The sequence below is a fragment of the Elaeis guineensis genome, chromosome 14 (assembly GCF_000442705.2).
Source record: "Elaeis guineensis isolate ETL-2024a chromosome 14, EG11, whole genome shotgun sequence".
Classification (NCBI taxonomy): Eukaryota; Viridiplantae; Streptophyta; class Magnoliopsida; order Arecales; family Arecaceae; genus Elaeis; species Elaeis guineensis.
In genome coordinates this window covers 46243207-46250310 of record NC_026006.2, presented here as the reverse complement: position 1 = coordinate 46250310, position 7104 = coordinate 46243207, and the positions used below count along the sequence as shown (strand labels likewise).

The 7104-nt window shown below is 32.7% G+C and overlaps 1 long non-coding RNA gene across 1 annotated transcript; it reads left to right on the top strand.

Moving 5' to 3' along the window:
• Positions 1 to 6102, top strand: LOC140853792 (uncharacterized). Its single transcript, XR_012136897.1, has 3 exons — positions 1 to 407; positions 5653 to 5704; positions 5899 to 6102. It is a non-coding gene; the product is annotated as an uncharacterized lncRNA (long non-coding RNA).
• Positions 6103 to 7104: the final 1002 nt, after the last annotated feature.

Genomic DNA, 7104 nt, shown 5'->3' with positions numbered 1-7104 from the left:
GGGACACTAAAAATCCCACCTCCTTCCCTTCATGTGCGTGAAAGAATGAGGAGATGCAAATTGGCGCCTCCCCTTTCTCCTTGGGTTTCTTATGGATAAGAACAAATTCAAACTAAATTCAAAATTTAATTTGAATTAGTTTGGATTATGTTCTCATCTGCATGGGGTGTTGGGATAAAATTTTGTCCGACAAAAATAAAGGAGAGGGGGGGGGAGGGGGCGCAAGAAGATTCCTTCTTATGATACCTTGTCATTCCTTGCTTCCTTCCTAAAGTAGCGACTCCCGTAGCCCTTCATCCTACTTTTTTGTGGCATTTGGCGTGTATGTGAAGTAGAAGAGCCACATTAGTAGCTCTTGCAAAGCATCTTTTTGCAACCCTGATCAATATTTTCCGCTACCATCAAAGGTATACGGTACTTTGATTAAATTTTTAAATCTCGAATCTGCTCTTCTATTCCTGGTGATCTGATTTTGGTTTTTTTTCGATCGAATTTTTTCTTCAATTAGTATCAAAGCAAGATTCCAGATCTAAATACAAACAAAAATCTGGTTCTACTTATATTTTTAGAATTTCAGATCTAGTTTTTGGCTAGATTTTTTTATATGTAATCTGATCTGGTTCTATCCTGATTTTTGAAAATTTTGACCAGATCTTCATGTATAAAAATCAGATCTGTTTCGAACAGATTTTTTTTTTTAATCGAATTTTGGATCTGTTTTTTAATAGATTTTCAGGTCTGTTTTGAATAGGTTTTCTAAGGAAGTTCAGATTTGTTTTTGAATAGATTTTTAGATCTGTTTTGAACAAATTTATTATCGTATTTCAGATCTGCTTTTGAACAAATTTTCATGAAATTTTAGTTCTATTTTTTGAATAGAGTTTTTCATGCAAATTCAAATCTGTTTTGAACAGACTTTCATGAATTTCAGATCTGTTTTTGAATAAATTTCTGTGGATATTCAGGTCAGATTTTAACCAGATTTTGATGTATATTCGGATCTAATCTTGAGCAGGTTTTCATGGATATTTAGATGTGAAACTAATGATTTATGTCTTGTATAAATTCAGATTCAGATCTGATGTTTATGTTAAGTCATTTTTTATCTAATAGTTAGATGTAAATTTTTGTTTTCCTTAGTTTCTTATACGCTCATATGCATGCCAGAAATTTTTACATTGCACATATAAATTAGATTGAATCTGATATCTGATAATTTAGAATTAAAATTAATTGATTAAATGATCGCATGGACTGATATAAAGTTGTCATGATGTAAGATTTATCTCTTACATTGTAAAGGTTGTCCAAGTACATACTGATCAATTTTGAAAAGATATTTTGAAACTGTTTTAATCATTATGTTTAAATCTGAATTTTTGATCATGAATGAGTTTAGATTAGATCTAAAAAGGATTTTATGATTTAATTATTTAAAAGGGATTTTATGATTTAATTTATTGCTACGTTACATTAGATATAATTAATCTAGATATGCATATGTGATATGTGTAGTTATTAGTAGCCTAGTTGTGATACCTCAATCCAAAATATAGCACACATCTTAAAGCGGGCTACAAAAAAAAAAAAAAAAAGGAAGAGACTTATTTGACCAGCACATGCATTGCATGTGCTGGAATATCGTAGGAAAGGAGCGACACGGAAGAACTCTCAAGTTCTTCACCAATTAGGACTCTTAATCCACTCAAAAAATCGAGTGAAAATCAAACTCAAATCTTCTCTAAATCAAGGTCTATTTAAAAGCTTCGATCTCTAAATTTTTTCCTGACAAAATCACCATCAAATATCTATTGATTTTCTCCATGCTTACTAGTGGTTCTTCTTTTTCTTGGCTACTAGAAATCAGGCTGAGACCCATTTAAAAGTCAAGTAGTTTCTTCTATCATCTTCTCTCAATCCTCTGTAGATTTTAAACTCAAATTTTTATTGAATTGCTGTCACAAATCTCCTAGAAAATTGTCACAACTAGAATTTTAGGAATAGATTGAGAGAGAAAATGAGAAAAACTGGGAATTCACGGAGGATTCAAGAAAAGAAAGAAGGAAAAGAAGAATAGAAGAAGAGGAAGATCAGCTGGAAAGAATCAAGAAAATTTAGTTTATTCATTATTTCACAACTGAGGTATAATGTGCTTTATATTCTCTTTTAATAGTTAGTTACAAGTTTCCCATCTAACACAGGGTAACTAACCAATAGTTCAGTAACAAATTACAACTAATTAACCAAATCTGTTATTAGCATCCAATGAATTCTCAACACATGGCTAAATCTAATACTAATGTATGTGACCATTCAACTATCATAATATTCACCCCTTCTAGACTGAATCCTTGTCCTCAAGGATTGAATAAAGGAAACTACTTCTGAATAAAAGATGCATCTTCCCATGTAACTTTAGTAGCAAAAAAATTACTTCAATGAATTAACCCTCTATTCCCTCTGAAGCACTGTCTTCTTCTATAACCCTCATACTGTGCAACATCTTTTCATTGCATCTATGTCCCATAGTAAATTTCTCTCCACATTTGTAACATAGACCTGTCTTCCTTCTGGCTTCAAATTCAGAAGTCGGAAGCCCTTCATGCTCTCCTTTAGTGCTCTTGACCTTACTGTTGTCTACATCACTGTTGCTTTTAAGAGAAGTGATGTTGGGAGACTTAGGCCCAAGAACATTATAATATGACTTATGATCATTTTTGGTGCTCTTGAATAAAGCCTCTAGAGATATTTCATGCAACATCGCTTTCTCAAAAGCTTCTTCCAAACTCCCAAGATTCAACACTTTTACCATAGATCTGATTTCTTTCTTTAACCGACCAATAAAACTAGAGAGAAAGTAATGATTAGTCAAATCTGGATTCTTTTAAAGCATTAGAGCCTTCAAATCCTTAACCTTTCTTAATATTCATTCACACTACCTTTCTGCTTAAGCTTGTTAAACTCCTCCACAACATCTATCAAAACGCTATCTCCAAATCTTTTGCATACATCAACAGTAAACTTTTCCCAAGTAACCAGTCCTTGCTGAGACACATACCCTTGGTACCAATTATCCACCTTCTCTACAAAGAACATAGCAGCAATCTCCAATTTCTAATTTTTTTGGACTTGATACAACTTAAAATATCTATTGCATTTGCGGATCCAAGATCTAGGTTGCTCCCCTTCAAAGATTGAAAAATCTAATTTCGACAATTTAGGCATTCCATCATGACCCTGACCCCTTTGTAGAGATTGAGAAATATCCATCTCCCTTCTTCCTAGAGTTGGTAACAATCCTTTATTGAGATCAATCACTACATTGGATGCAAGATTAGAAGAGCTGGTAGCTTTTCCTATTATGCCCTCTTCTGTTGTTGAATTCCCCAATACAATATTCTTCAAATCTTCCATCATCTTGACAATGTCCTTAAAATCACTCTTTAATTCCGCAATTTGATCCTTCAATGCTTCCACATGAGTCACATTACCATTTTGAACTTCACTCACTTGTTGCTGTAGATTCTTAATCTGCTCCTCCACAGCCTTTGACACCATTTTGTTCTTGCTGCAAAAGATGAATCTTATGCAAACTAGGGTTATAAATGGCTAAGAATTCATAGCAAGTGGTTGCAAGATTGATGCTCTGATACCAAATATCACAAATAAAATTTTAGGAATAGATTGAGAGAGAAAATGAGAAAAACTTGGGATTCATGAAGGATTCAAGAAAAGAAAGAAGGAAAAGAAGAATAGAAGAAGAGGGAGATCAGCTAGAAAGAATCAAAAAGATTCAGTTTATTCATCATTTCACGACTGTGGTATAATGTGCCTTGTGTTCTCTTTTAATAGTTAGTTACAAGTTTTCTGCCTAACATAGGGTAACTAACCAATAGTTCTGTAACAGATTACAATTAATTAACCAAATTTGTTATTAACATCCAATGAATTCTCAACACATGGCTAAATCTAATACTAATGTATGTGACCATTCAACTATCATAACAAAAATCTTCTGATTTTTTTTAATCCCTATTTTATCAAATTTTTTTAATTTTTCCATTGCCATGGGCCGTCATCGGTCACCGAAGCATGGCAGCTGTCGTCGTCGAGAGGAGAACCCCTTCGGCATCGAGAACAAGGGGAACTTAATCCCTTGTTATGCGAAGAAGAAGAAAGAAAGGAGGGGACACTTGTCCCCTGTTCTGTTCCGTGGAGGAAAAAAAAAGAAAAAAAAAGAAAAAGAAGAGAAAAAAGAAAAAGAAGGAAAAGAAAAAGAAAGAAAAAAAAAGAGAGATTTTTTTCTCTTCTATCTCCCTTCTCTGAGTTTGAAAGTCCGACTTTCTCTCTTTAGAATGTCTGACTTTCTCTCTCTACTCTCTCTAAAAATTTCACTTTTTTTTTCTAAAATTCTCTCTCTCTAGAATTATTTTTCTTTATAAGATGATTTCTCTCTCTGTGATTGATCCAGTAAAGAATTTCTGCAATGATTCTAATCTGATCCAGAAGAAAAGAATCTTGATCTGTGGTCGTCGGGCATCGTGTCGGCATCCACTTTGATCAGATCCAGATACAATTAGATTTAAACTTCCTTGACATTGACGAACTACATATATCTTAGTATAGTCTTTGATTAGATGAGGTTAGATGATCGATAGATCCAGACCGTTAGATGCGACTACCCATGAAATGTATCCTCCTAATTATTCGTATACTTTTTGATTATTGGATTTAATTATGTATAAAGGTGTAACTATCTCAACAAGATGTCTAGCAGTGGGGTACTATGATTGGATCTATGAATCAAAGATTTTGAAAGAAATTATATGAAATTATTGAAATACGTGTGAGGTAAGTAACGTTTCTCTTTTTTTAGATTCATCGGCAAATTATAAAATATTTTTTTTATATTGAATTATTCATGGTTTATAAATATGATGCATTGTATTTTGGATTACTGAATATGCTCTTCTTTCCGATATGTCAAATGATTTGTGATTGATCGTATTAATTTTGATATCGATTATAGCATTTGATTTTAATGTCATCTGATTTATGATTTTTCAAATTAGAAAATGAATTTATGTTTGATCTGATATGAATTTTGACTCACAGCCTGACTATATTTCAATACTCTGCCAGTAAGGATTATATACTGTTATTTCGATACCCTATCAATGAAGGTTATACGCTGGTATTTTGATACTCTGTCAGTGAGGGTTGTGCATTGGTACTTTGACACCCTATCAGTGGGAGTTATATACTGATATTTTAATATCCTGTCAGTGGAGATTGTGTGCTAATACTTTGATACCCTATCAGTGAGAATTATATACTGATATTTCGATATCCTACCAATAGAGACTGTATATTGGTACTTTGATATCCTGCCATTAGGAGTTATACAGTGGTACTTTAATTTAGTTCATGGCTATTGAGACGAATGTGATATTTTGAAATCAATTTATGAATTTAAAAATAAATTTTAAAAAGATTGAATTTGCATGGATTTATTTAGTATTGTGTGTTTTGAATTGATACACCTTGCATGCTTATTTTAAGTATATTATTTATTGCTAAATTTATCTGACTAAAGAGTACATTGCTTACTGGTCTATCTAACTCATTACTCTTATTTTTTTATTTTTATAGATTCAGAGATATAGCTTGATTTGGAGATTTGATATGGAAGAGCGAACTAGAGGTAGACTTTGATAATTTACTTTAGATTAGGATTTATTAAAAATTTATTTAAGATCACAGAATCTTATTTTGTAAGATATTTAAATTATTTCTTTGAATTAAAGTTGAACATTAATTATTTGAATTTTATTCTGCTGTTGTTTTATAATATCATGATGAGATGCCTGACATGCTTGTGCGGAGAGTTCTCCATAGGTTTGTGGTGGTTGCCATGACCTCCGACTCACGATCTCGGATCTGAAGCATGACACTAGTACTCTTCGAAATTCATAGTAAAAGCCATCCTACCATAGAGGACTATGGTAGAAGGGATGCCTGTATAAATCAAGAAGGAGAACCGTGAAAATAATTTTTTTTATTGCATTAGATGCATATTTATAAATCTGAATTTTTGTTACATACGATGTTCTTCGTTTGGATCTAAATTTTATATGAGATGTATGCATGTTGTTTAGATCTAATTATTCATGTTTAATTGCTAAATTATGATCTAAAAAATTAGTTTTAAAATCTATTAGTTATGCTTAAACATGAAATTATGGCAATGGGTTAACTCGAATCTGGTCTTTTTGACTAGGTTAGACCTAGGGTCTAAAAATCAAAATGCATAATGGACAAAATCTTATTAAGTAATTGATCAAATCTAACCAAGAGTTGATTAAGATTACTTGAAATCAAACACAATAGTTGTAGTTGATCAAGTCCATATTTTTGATTATACCAAATGGATCTAATTATGGCTCAGTGGTCAAGCACGAGTCTTTAGAGTAATCAAATTGAAACTGATAAATAAATTGGTGTTCAAGGCAAGTGGTTGAAAGGGGTTTTTAATTGGAACTATTCTCTTTCTTCGCCAGTAATGGTGTCTAAGGAAAGAAATGAAGATTCTTCCGCTGATCTTCACTTATCTGGCCAATGTGATCAATCTATTTTCGATTAGATCACTTAGTGATTCAAGTTCACCCATACTATCTGGGTTAGTCAGTCAGACTAATTAAGGTGTCCCTAAACTAGCTTAATCTCTTGTCCTCTTCTATGACTTGATGAAGTTGGTGGGGGGATTTTCTAATTGTTAGTTGATTTCTTGATTAATGATCATCACCATATCTCAAACTCTCTAAATTATTAGGTCTTTAAAATGACATAGTTATGAGGATAACTAGTTCATAGCCTCCCATTAAGGTGGATAGTAATAAGTCTAATATTTCAGATAAATATTGGAGGCACCACACGCCTGGTGCTTATCTGGATATTGAAATTATCATCCACGAAATGATGCCTATGTTGTATCTTTCAATTGGAAGGGTAGGTTAGCCAAGCCACACTCGGGCATGTCCGTTCATTTGTTAGACGCACATCGTGAGGTCATGTTAATAGTTGAATCTAACTAAGCCCTTCAGT